This window comes from Rhinoderma darwinii, chromosome 5 (genome assembly GCF_050947455.1).
Source record: "Rhinoderma darwinii isolate aRhiDar2 chromosome 5, aRhiDar2.hap1, whole genome shotgun sequence".
Lineage (NCBI taxonomy): Eukaryota > Metazoa > Chordata > Amphibia > Anura > Rhinodermatidae > Rhinoderma > Rhinoderma darwinii.
The window spans coordinates 65,876,905-65,890,782 of record NC_134691.1 but is presented as its reverse complement, the minus strand read 5'-3'; the positions used below and the strand labels follow the sequence as shown (position 1 = coordinate 65,890,782).

The window sequence follows — 13,878 nt, the reverse complement described above, 5'->3', positions numbered from 1 at the left end:
CTCGTGTATCGTGCAGGTGCCCGGCGGCTCAGTGCCTTCCCCTTCCGTTCTAAACAATGTACCAAACAATGTATCCATTTCTTCAAACAAGTAGCAGGCTGGTAACTATAGGAACTCCAACCGTCTCAGTAGCCAACCACAGCACGCCTCTCACAGGAAACAGTAGCTGAGACGAATGTTCCCCGCACTGTCATTGGTCACGTTCTCCCTGGAACAGTGTGTGGGCGGGGAGAGGAGTGTAGAGCGGCTTTATCTCATCATTCAGCGGTTACACAGCGTCTGTGCACCTGCAAGGTAATAACTGCCCACAGATGTATATTATAATACACAGTTCTATAGAAACTCCTGCCCGGTCTGCACTTCCAGTATAGTCTATTGAGAAAGTAAATTGTGGAACTACAAGTGCTAGAATGTCTGTTACGGTGAAATGTTCCACAACTTCTTCGCATAACCTGTTACTGGAATGAGGATAATGCCGGCAGATGAGAAACCTGCCTGTTATTATAAGGTGCTGTATGCAGTTCACACGCGGGGGTCCAGCACTTATGTGATATGCTCGTTCCCGGGTCCTGCCTATCCCTATCCTTAGCACCTTGTACATTCAGCTCAGAACCATAGTGTGTATTCTATAGACTCCTATAAATATATATCTATATACTTCTCTATATACTCCGCTATTCACTTCTCTATATACTCCGCTATACACTTCTCTATATACTCCGCTATACACTTCTCTATATTCTCCTCTATATACTCTGCTATACACTGCTCTATACTCTGCTATACACTTCTCTATATTCTCCTCTGTATACTCCGCTATACACTTCTCTATATTCTCCTCTATATACTCTGCTATACACTTCTCTATATTCTCCTCTATAGACTCCTATAAATATATATCTATATACTTCTCTATATTCTCCACTATTCACTTCTCTATATTCTCCTCTATATACTCTGCTATACACTTCTCTATATTCTCCTCTATAGACTCCTATAAATATATATCTATATACTTCTCTATATTCTCCACTATTCACTTCTCTATATTCTCCTCTATATACTCCGCTATACACTTCTCTATATACTCCGCTATACACTTCTCTATATACTCTGCTATACACTTCTCTATATTCTCCTCTATATACTCCGCTATACACTTCTCTATATTCTCCTCTATATACTCCGCTATACACTTCTCTATATACTCCTCTATACACTTCTCTATATTCTCCTCTATATACTCCGCTATACACTTCTCTATATTCTCCTCTATATACTCCTATACACTTCTCTATATTCTCCTCTATATACTCCGCTATACACTTCTCTATATTCTCCTCTATATACTTCTCTATATTCTCCTCTATATACTCTGCTATACACTTCTCTATACTCTGCTATACACTTCTCTATATTCTCCTCTGTATACTCCGCTATACACTTCTCTATATTCTCCTCTGTATACTCCGCTATACACTTCTCTATATTCTCCTCTATATACTCCGCTATACACTTCTCTATATTCTCCTCTATATACTCCGCTATATTCTCCTCTATATACTCCGCTATACACTTCTCTATATTCTCCTCTATACACTTCTCTATATTCTCCTCTATATACTCCGCTATACACCTCTCTATATTCTCCTCTATATACTCCGCTATACACTTCTCTATATTCTCCTCTATATACTCCGCTATACACTTCTCTATATTCTCCTCTATATACTCCGCTATATTCTCCTCTATATACTCCGCTATATTCTCCTCTATATACTCCGCTATACACTTCTCTATATTCTCCTCTATATACTCCGCTGTATTCTCCTCTATATACTCCGCTATACACTTCTCTATATTCTCCTCTATACACTTCTCTATATTCTCCTCTATATACTCCGCTATACACTTCTCTATATTCTCCGCTATACACTTCTCTATATTCTCCTCTATATACTCCGCTATACACTTCTCTATATTCTCCTCTATACACTTCTCTATATTCTCCTCTATATACTCCTATACACTTCTCTATATTCTCCTCTATATACTCCGCTATACACTTCTCTATATTCTCCTCTATATACTCCGCTATATTCTCCTCTATATACTCCGCTATACACTTCTCTATATTCTCCTCTATACACTTCTCTATATTCTCCTCTATATACTCCGCTATACACTTCTCTATATTCTCCTCTATATACTCCGCTATACACTTCTCTATATTCTCCTCTATACACTTCTCTATATACTCCGCTATACACTTCTCTATATTCTCCTCTATATACTCCGCTATACACTTCTCTATATTCTCCTCTATACACTTCTCTATATTCTCCTCTATACACTTCTCTATATTCTCCTCTATATACTCCGCTATACACTTCTCTATATTCTCCTCTATATACTCCGCTATACACTTCTCTATATTCTCCTCTATATACTCCGCTATACACTTCTCTATATTCTCCTCTATATACTCCGCTATACACTTCTCTATATTCTCCTCTATACACTTCTCTATATTATCTTCTATATACTCCGCTATACACTTCTCTATATTCTCCTCTATATACTCCTCTATACACTTCTCTATATTCTCCTCTATATACTCCGCTATACACTTCTCTATATTCTCCTCTATACACTTCTCTATATTATCTTCTATATACTCCGCTATACACTTCTCTATATTCTCCTCTATATACTCCGCTATACACTTCTCTATATTCTCCGCTATATACTCCGCTATACACCTCTCTATATTCTCCTCTATATACTCCGCTATACACTTCTCTATATTCTCCTCTATATACTCCGCTATACACTTCTCTATATTCTCCTCTATATACTCCGCTATACACTTCTCTATATTCTCCTCTATACACTTCTCTATATTATCTTCTATATACTCCGCTATACACTTCTCTATATTCTCCTCTATATACTCCTCTATACACTTCTCTATATTCTCCTCTATATACTCCGCTATACACTTCTCTATATTCTCCTCTATACACTTCTCTATATTATCTTCTATATACTCCGCTATACACTTCTCTATATTCTCCTCTATATACTCCTCTATACACTTCTCTATATTCTCCTCTATATACTCCGCTATACACTTCTCTATATTCTCCTCTATACACTTCTCTATATTCTCCTCTATATACTCCGCTATACACTTCTCTATATTCTCCTCTATATACTCCGCTATACACTTCTCTATATTCTCCTCTATATACTCCGCTATACACTTCTCTATATACTCCTCTATACACTTCTCTATATTCTCCTCTATATACTCCGCTATACACTTCTCTATATTCTCCTCTATATACTCCTATACACTTCTCTATATTCTCCTCTATATACTCCGCTATACACTTCTCTATATTCTCCTCTATATACTTCTCTATATTCTCCTCTATATACTCTGCTATACACTTCTCTATACTCTGCTATACACTTCTCTATATTCTCCTCTGTATACTCCGCTATACACTTCTCTATATTCTCCTCTATATACTCTGCTATACACTTCTCTATATTCTCCTCTATAGACTCCTATAAATATATATCTATATACTTCTCTATATTCTCCACTATTCACTTCTCTATATTCTCCTCTATATACTCTGCTATACACTTCTCTATATTCTCCTCTATAGACTCCTATAAATATATATCTATATACTTCTCTATATTCTCCACTATTCACTTCTCTATATTCTCCTCTATATACTCCGCTATACACTTCTCTATATACTCCGCTATACACTTCTCTATATACTCTGCTATACACTTCTCTATATTCTCTATATACTCCGCTATACACTTCTCTATATTCTCCTCTATATACTCCGCTATACACTTCTCTATATACTCCTCTATACACTTCTCTATATTCTCCTCTATATACTCCGCTATACACTTCTCTATATTCTCCTCTATATACTCCTATACACTTCTCTATATTCTCCTCTATATACTCCGCTATACACTTCTCTATATTCTCCTCTATATACTTCTCTATATTCTCCTCTATATACTCTGCTATACACTTCTCTATACTCTGCTATACACTTCTCTATATTCTCCTCTGTATACTCCGCTATACACTTCTCTATATTCTCCTCTATATACTCTGCTATACACTTCTCTATATTCTCCTCTATAGACTCCTATAAATATATATCTATATACTTCTCTATATTCTCCACTATTCACTTCTCTATATTCTCCTCTATATACTCTGCTATACACTTCTCTATATTCTCCTCTATAGACTCCTATAAATATATATCTATATACTTCTCTATATTCTCCACTATTCACTTCTCTATATTCTCCTCTATATACTCCGCTATACACTTCTCTATATACTCCGCTATACACTTCTCTATATACTCTGCTATACACTTCTCTATATTCTCCTCTATATACTCCGCTATACACTTCTCTATATTCTCCTCTATATACTCCGCTATACACTTCTCTATATACTCCTCTATACACTTCTCTATATTCTCCTCTATATACTCCGCTATACACTTCTCTATATTCTCCTCTATATACTCCTATACACTTCTCTATATTCTCCTCTATATACTCCGCTATACACTTCTCTATATTCTCCTCTATATACTCCGCTATATTCTCCTCTATATACTCCGCTATACACTTCTCTATATTCTCCTCTATACACTTCTCTATATTCTCCTCTATATACTCCGCTATACACCTCTCTATATTCTCCTCTATATACTCCGCTATACACTTCTCTATATTCTCCTCTATATACTCCGCTATACACTTCTCTATATTCTCCTCTATATACTCCGCTATATTCTCCTCTATATACTCCGCTATATTCTCCTCTATATACTCCGCTATACACTTCTCTATATTCTCCTCTATATACTCCGCTGTATTCTCCTCTATATACTCCGCTATACACTTCTCTATATTCTCCTCTATACACTTCTCTATATTCTCCTCTATATACTCCGCTATACACTTCTCTATATTCTCCGCTATACACTTCTCTATATTCTCCTCTATATACTCCGCTATACACTTCTCTATATTCTCCTCTATACACTTCTCTATATTCTCCTCTATATACTCCTATACACTTCTCTATATTCTCCTCTATATACTCCGCTATACACTTCTCTATATTCTCCTCTATATACTCCGCTATATTCTCCTCTATATACTCCGCTATACACTTCTCTATATTCTCCTCTATACACTTCTCTATATTCTCCTCTATATACTCCGCTATACACTTCTCTATATTCTCCTCTATATACTCCGCTATACACTTCTCTATATTCTCCTCTATACACTTCTCTATATACTCCGCTATACACTTCTCTATATTCTCCTCTATATACTCCGCTATACACTTCTCTATATTCTCCTCTATACACTTCTCTATATTCTCCTCTATACACTTCTCTATATTCTCCTCTATATACTCCGCTATACACTTCTCTATATTCTCCTCTATATACTCCGCTATACACTTCTCTATATTCTCCTCTATATACTCCGCTATACACTTCTCTATATTCTCCTCTATATACTCCGCTATACACTTCTCTATATTCTCCTCTATACACTTCTCTATATTATCTTCTATATACTCCGCTATACACTTCTCTATATTCTCCTCTATATACTCCTCTATACACTTCTCTATATTCTCCTCTATATACTCCGCTATACACTTCTCTATATTCTCCTCTATACACTTCTCTATATTATCTTCTATATACTCCGCTATACACTTCTCTATATTCTCCTCTATATACTCCGCTATACACTTCTCTATATTCTCCGCTATATACTCCGCTATACACCTCTCTATATTCTCCTCTATATACTCCGCTATACACTTCTCTATATTCTCCTCTATATACTCCGCTATACACTTCTCTATATTCTCCTCTATATACTCCGCTATACACTTCTCTATATTCTCCTCTATACACTTCTCTATATTATCTCCTATATACTCCGCTATACACTTCTCTATATACTCCTCTATACACTTCTCTATATTCTCCTCTATATACTCCGCTATACACTTCTCTATATTCTCCTCTATACACTTCTCTATATTATCTTCTATATACTCCGCTATACACTTCTCTATATTCTCCTCTATATACTCCTCTATACACTTCTCTATATTCTCCTCTATATACTCCGCTATACACTTCTCTATATTCTCCTCTATACACTTCTCTATATTATCTTCTATATACTCCGCTATACGCTTCTTTATTGATTAACTTTTATAAAAAAAATTTGGTGGGGAATAGAAAAAAACCTGCAATTTTGCCACACTTTTTTTGCGTCCTAAATTTACGCCGTTTACCGTGTGGTATAAATAACATAACTTTATTCAGCGGGTTGTTGCGATTGCAACGATACCATATTTATATAGTTTTTGTATGTTTTACTACTTTTACACAGTGAAAACACTTTTTTTTCAAAATTATTTGTTTTTGTGTCTCCATATTTGAAGAGCCATCATTTTTTTTTGCAGGGAAACTTGTAATTTTTATCGGTACCATTTTGGAGTAGATATGACTTTTTGATCACTTTTTATCACGTTTTTTGTAAGGCTGGATTCAAAGAAAACAGCAATTTTTGCAAGTTTTTTTATTTTATTTTTTACGACGTTCACCGTGCGGATTAAATGATGTAAAAAGTTTATAGTTGGGGTCATTACGGACGCGGCGATACCAAATATGTGTAACTTTTTACTTTATTATGTTTTTTTTTAATAATAAAGCAGTTTGTAAGGGGGAAAAGTGGGGTTTTCATTTTTTGTATTTCACTTTTTTTTTTTTTTTATACTAGTCCCACTAGGGAACTTCACTATGCGATTATCCAATCGCATTTATAATACACTGCAATACTTCTGTATTGCAGTGTATTATGCCTATCCATGTAAAACGGAGCGGCATATGCTAGGTCATGCCACAGGCATGACCTAGCAGGCATTTACTACAGGCAGACGTAGGGGGTCTTTATTAGGCCCCCGGCTGTCATGGGAGACACAGACACTCGGCGATCTTATCGCCGGGTGTCAGTGGGATGAGATGGAGCTCCCTCCCTCTATCCAAAACAACTCAGATGCGGCGCTCGCTATTGAGTACCGCATCTGAGGGGTTAAATGTGTGAGATCGATACTAATATCGATCTCACCTGGTCGAGCAGGGACGCCCCCAGCCTTCAGATACCTCTGGCAGCTTAGAGAAGGGAGATTTGACAGCTCCCTGCTCTGTTTACTTATTCCGATGCAACGCTGTGAAAAGGCTATTGCATCGGAATAAAGCCCGTTAGTGGCCGCCGTAAAAAACTATGGGGCGTTCACTAACGGGTTAATGTTGGATAACAACTTCTCATTGTGTAGTACTCTGTTCACATCTGTGTTGGTGTGTTCCATTGTTCTGCTCCATCAGAGGAGCACAATGGATACCACCGACGGCCAACTGAACCCATTAACTTTAATGGGCTCCATCGGGTGTCTGTTGTTTTACCGGAGACAATAGTGCAGAATGCTGCGCTATTTTCTCTGGTAATCTCTGCCGGTTCTGCGACGGAGGCCGCTAGCGGAGACTCCAACGCAGAAGTGAACAAAGCTTAACATGGTGGAAACATTGCTGCACGATGCATAATGAAACTTGGGGTGGGTAAAAGAGCGATGTAAAGATATAAAAACAAACTTTTATTAGTATGATGTAAAATATTCAACGACACATAAAAAAGCATTGGCAGGGTGATGGGTATTTCGCTCTGTTTTCCTCTAAGTTTCAATATGATTTCTTTTGGTGGTGCACGCGCAATGTAAGGGTATGTGCACTGGACAATGCCAAATACGTCTGAAATTCCGGAGCTGTTTTCAGGAGTAAACCGCTCCTGAATTTCAGACGTTTTTACAAGTGCACACGTTTTTCGCGGCGTCATTTACGGACGTAATTGGAGCTGGTTTTCATTGGAGTCAATGGAAAACGGCTCCAATTACGTCCCAATAAGTGTCCTGCACTTCTTTGACGCGGGTGTACTTTTACGCACCGTCTTTTGACAGCGACGCGTAAAATGACAACTCGTCTGCACAAAACATCGTAAGACCCATTGCAAGCAATGGGCAGATGTTTGCCGACATATTGGAGCCATCTTTTCAGGTGTAAATCGAGACGTAAAACACATTATGTCTGAAAAGAGGTTGTGTGCACATACCCTGAAAGTATATAATAAAAAATAATAAACTGCAATAATCAGGATTATCATATCATATTAAGTGATAATACAAATTTTATCAATGCAATTACGCCATCAGGTACGCCATATCAGTTAGTAGTTGTCATGAGCTACGGTAACGCTGCATTTCCCCGGCCGATCACAGTTCAGGGAGCCAGGCTCCTACCATCATAGTCATCCGTGATGTTGTGAGTCACTAACCCCCCCTTGCGTGACTACTGTCACTTACTGTAAACATGATTACAGTACGGGACAATATTCCCACGGGGAGGCAGGGACACCAAACATCATACATAACTATGATGCTGGGAGCTCCGGCTCCCTGAACTGTGTTCGTCCCCCGGAAATCCAGCCGACATAAGGTTCATATCTTACGGATCGAACACAGCCGTGTGAATCCAGCCTTAGGCCTCGTTTACACGAGTGTGATATACGTGCGTGCGACGCGCGTGCTATACACGCGTGTCGTACTGACCTATATAAGTCTATGGGGGCAGTGCAGACAGTCCGTGAGTTTTGCTCAGCGTGAGTCCGCTGAAAAAAACTCGCGACATGTCCTATCTTTGTGCGCTGTTCGCGCATCACGCACCCTTGGAAGTCAATGGGTGCGTGAAAACCACGCATGCCGCACGGAAGCACTTCCGTGCGAACTGCGTGATTCGCGCAACAGCTGTCAAACTCTGAATGTAAACAGAAAAGCACCACGTGCTTTTCTGTTTACAAACATCCAAACGGAGTGTCATAAAGATGGCGGCTGCGAGAAAATCTCGCAGCCGTGCATCATACGCTGAAAACACACGGAGCTGTTATGTGCCTTTTCGCACGCAAAACGCCGCTTTTTTTGCGTGCGAAAAACTCATGCGCTCGTGTAAATCAGGCCTTATGGTGGTGAACTAGTGGTATCGTTTGTGGGCTACGTCCTATTTCTCTTTCAAGGTTTTCAGGTATGTGGCACATAGAAGGTTAGGTTGTGTTCATACCATGTTTTTGCATCCTGTTGAAAGATGCTGTTTGTTTTTTTCAAGATTAGAAAAATAGTTACTTTAAAACTGGACTTAGCAGGATTCTTATCATGTTGCCATTGACTTCTATTGTATCCGTCTGGATCCTGTTCTTCAACAGGACAGAAAAGGGGCCTGCATAAGGCGTCATTCACATCTGCGTCAGGGCTCTGTTCTCCCTTCAGAACGGAATCCTGACTTAAACAAACGGAAACCATAGGTTTCCGTTTGTCTCAGTTGTGCAAGGGTTCCGTCGTTTTTACAGAATGAATAGCGCAGTCGACTACTGTATTGATTCCGTCAAAGTGTCGGAACCCTTGCACAACTGAGACAAACGGAAACTATTTGCATCGGATCCGTCACCATTGAAATCAGTGGTGATGCAAACAGAAACCTATGTTTGTTTCAGTCAGGGTTCCGTTCTGACGGAAAGCTCCGACAGAACGCCAGAACAGAGCCCTGATGCAGATGTGAACAAAGCCTTATCTGTGTGTCCTGTTGTACTCTCTTTTAACAGTAAATTTGACCAAAAAATACCTTTCAACAAGATGCAAAAATGTGATGTGAACAGAGCATAAATGCTGCGGCCATATGTTAGCTTAACCCCTTCCCCCTGCTTGCATTCTGGGCCCTAATGACCAAGCCATTTTTTAAATTTTTACATTGTCACATTCAAAGAGCTGTAACTTTTTTATTTTTGCGTCGGCATAGCTGTATAAGGTCTTGTTTTTTGCGGGACGACTTGCAGTTTTTATTGGTACCATTTGAGAGTAGATGCGACTTTTTGATCACTTTTTATCACATTTTTTTAAAGTCAGGATTAACAGAAAACATCAATTTTTCCATTGTTTTTTCATTTTTTTTGTTTCACTTTTTTTTTAAAATTAACTTTATTAAACTTTTTTACTCTTTTACTAGTCCCACTAGGGGACTTCCCTATGCTCCGATCGCTATTATAATACACTGCAATACTTTTGTATTGCAGTGTATTACTGCCTGTCCGTTTAAAACGGACAGGCATCTGCTAGGTCATGCCTGCGGCATGATCTAGCAGGCATTCGCTCCAGGCAGACCTGGGGGTCTTTATTAGACCCCCGGCTGCCATAGAAGACACAGACACTCGGCGATTTTATCGCCGGGTGTCAGTGAGATGAGAGGGAGCTCCCTCCCTCTCTCCAAAACCATTCAGATGCGGTGCTCGCTATTGTGCACCGCATCTGAAGGGTTAAACGGGTGAGATCGATACTAATATCGATCTCACCCGGCAGAGCAGGGACGCCCCCAGCCCTCAGCTGCTTCTGGCAGCTGAGAGCAGGGAGATTTCACGGCTCCCTGCTCTGTTTACTTTATTCTACAGCAGCGACGTAGAATAGCGGCGCTCTAGAATAAAGCCCACTAATGACCGCCGTAAAAAGACGTATCGGCGGTCATTAAGGGGTTAAAGTCATTAGGGAAATACTAAATATTTTGGCTGGATGTTTTTCTTTTAAATGGCTCCAAGCCTGGTTTTGGCGTCTTTTATTCTGTGTTGCGTTTTTTGGCTTACTGTTGTGTTTTTCAAATCACGGCAAGTCCTGCTTTGGCATTTTTCCAGCTTTTAGGCTACATTCATACAAGCGTATCAGATTCACGTGCGTGAATCTGGTCCGTTATGCATCAGTGTGCTTTGCGAGGGGCATGCGTTATTCACACACTCGCAAAGCACATCTTTTAAAAAAAAGTTATTTTCAATTGAATTGATGCTTAAATCACGCACAGCACATGGAGATGCATCTGTGTGCTGTGCGTGATTTTCACGCACCCATTGACTTCAATGGGCGATAGGTGCGTGAAAAACGCACCAATATAGGACGTACAGTGACTTTTATGCAAGGGAAACTCGCTGTGTGAAAAATCCTGCATGTGTGAATGGCCCCAATGAAGTACAATGGGTCAGTGTGCTGTGCGTGAATTTCACGCACAGCACACGGACGAGTTGTACGCTCGTCTGAACGCGCCCAAAGTGGCATTTTTCTCCAAAAGATCAACATAGTTTTTCTTTGCCTCTTCAAAAATCGCATGTGTCAATATGTGTGGCGTTTTTGTTTTTTTTAGAATAAATCATGTTTTGCAAATAGGACAGCTAAAAAAAACCCACAGGTAGTAAAATACACCATTGGAAATAAAACCGCATTAAAAACGCATGTACTATGTTAGTCAAAAACATTTTTTGTTGCATTTTTTTAGGAAAATAAAAAAAGCGCCACACCTAAAGTGTGTGTGACGGAAGCCTAAGACCCCATGCGCACAAAAATTTTTGCGGCCGCAGTTCCCCCGAAAATCCACGGCAGAATTGCGTCCCCATTCATTTCTATGGGCATGGCACAGGAGCCTGGACCACAGAAAGAAAGGATATGTCTTATTACGGCCGTGTTCTGCGGTCCAGGCTCATAGAAAATAATGGACGCGGCCATGTAGACGGCATACGATTTGCGGGCGGCTCGCGGGTGACACTCTACGGCCGTGCACATGGCTACGGTCGTGTGCATGAGGCCTTACAGATCTCCCCCATTGGGAACATTAATGGTAATTTAATTTGAAAGGATTTTTCTTTTTTACTGGTTAAAGGGTTCCATAATTATTTCTAATTTAATTAAAAGGAGTTAGTATGTAAAGTGTTCAAACTTTGTAATATAGTCTGTGTTTATTTATCTATTTAATAATGCTCCGTCTGGAGAAAAAAAGCTTCAACCTGCAGACAGGGCCACCATCAGGAATTTCAGGGCCCCATACAGCTAAATTTTCTGGGCCCCCCTACCGTGGAACCGCCTGTTAACGGTACTCCGTCCAGCACTATATCATGGTACCCAGGGCCGCCATCAGGGGGGGTATTAGGGGTACTGATGTGAGAGGCCCGGCCAAACCTAATTGAAAGGGGGGCCCGGCAACTGCCGCGACTTGCCTTTGGTAGAAAAAAAACCAGGCCCCTGCAATGGGGCCCGTTTTTTTCACCAAAAGAATGTCGTGAGCTGCGGGCCCCCCTTTCAATTAGGTTTGGCCGGGCCTCTCACATCAGTACCCCTAATACCCCCCCTGATGGCGGCCCTGGGTAGCATGGGGGTCGTCATGGGGGCCGTCAAACACCACCCGCGCAACCGATCGCGCGCACCCGCAAACTCCCGCGCGTGCGCGCTCGCGAGCGCGCAACTGCGACCGCACGCACCAGCGACCGCCCGCGCACCCGCGACCGCCTGTAACCACGCACCGATTTTTGAGGCAGATTTTGACCTGCCTACACTATCTTGCCGTGTTTTTTGCTGCGTTTTGAGGACAGCAGACAAAAAACGCAGCGAAAAATGCATTTTCTGCCTCCCATTGATTTCGATGGGAGGTCAGAGGCGGAACCGCGGCAAGAAAGGACGTGCTGCTTTTTCTTTTTTCCGCGACTGGCTCCCATTGATTTCAGATTAAATCAATGGGAGGCGGTTTTGGAAGTTGTTTGGTGCTGATTCTGACGCAGTGTCCGAGTCAATATCAAGGCCCAAAAACTCTGTGAACTGGGCCTTATTGTTAGGGCTTATTCAGACGAACGTGTAATACATCCGTGCAACGTGCGTGATTTTCACCCGCCTCGCACGGACCTATGTTACTCTATGGGGCCGTGCAGACTGTCAGTGATTTTCACGCAGCGTGTGTCTGCTGTGTAAAACTCACGACATGTCCTATATTTGTGCATTGTTCGCGCATCACGCACCCATTGAAGTCAATGGATGCGTGAAAATCATCACTTCCGCAGCAGTATAAACTATGAATGAAAACAGAAAAGCACCACGTGCTACAAACATACAAACAGAGTGTCATAATGATGGCGGCTGCGCGAAAATCACGCAGCCGCGCATCATACGCTGCTGACACACAGAGCTGTTATGGACCTTTTGCATGCGCAAAATGCCACGTTTTTTGTGCGCGCACAAAGCACAAGCTCGTGTAAATCCGGCCTTAGGGTAGGAACACACTAGGCATGAACACTGCGGATTTTATGCTACACATTTTATTGTGGAAAATCCGCAGCGTATTACAGTCGCAGCAGAGTGGATGAGATTTGAACAAATCTCATCCACACGCCGCAAAAAAAAATGGACCTGCAGTGTGGCTTTTTAAGCCGCAGCATGTCAATTTATTCTGTGGAATCGCTGCTCCTCCGTTGCGGAAATGCTGCGGTTCTGCCGCAAAAATGACAAATGAGAAAAAAAAAAAAGGCACTTTTTTACATTTATAAAAAAGTTTAGACTTACCCCGGCCGTAGTCCTGGTGACGCATCTCTCTCTTCTGAACGTAGCCCCGCCTCCTGGGGTGACGCTGTAGACCATGTGACTGCTGCAGCAGTCACATGGGATGAAACATCATGACAGGAGGCGGGGCTGCGCTAAGAATAGAGGATCGCGTCACCAGGACTACGGCCGGGGCAAGTCTAAACTTTTTTATAAATTTAAAAAGTGCCTTTTTTTTCTCATTTGTGATTTTTGCGGCAGAACCGCAGCATTTCCGCAACAGAGGAGCAGCGATTCCACAGAATAAATTGACATGCTGCGGCTTAAAAAGCCAA

The 13,878-nt window shown here is 40.9% G+C and overlaps 1 protein-coding gene across 1 annotated transcript in view; it reads left to right on the top strand.

Annotated features, from left to right (window-relative positions):
• Nucleotides 1-243: 243 nt before the first annotated feature.
• The window catches only part of LOC142652536 (uncharacterized), a 371,082-nt gene continuing 357,447 nt past the window's right edge, over nucleotides 244-13,878 (top strand). The window contains exon 1 of the mRNA XM_075828181.1: nucleotides 244-294. The gene's annotated coding sequence lies outside the window, so the exon portion shown is untranslated. The remainder of the gene's footprint in view (nucleotides 295-13,878) is intronic.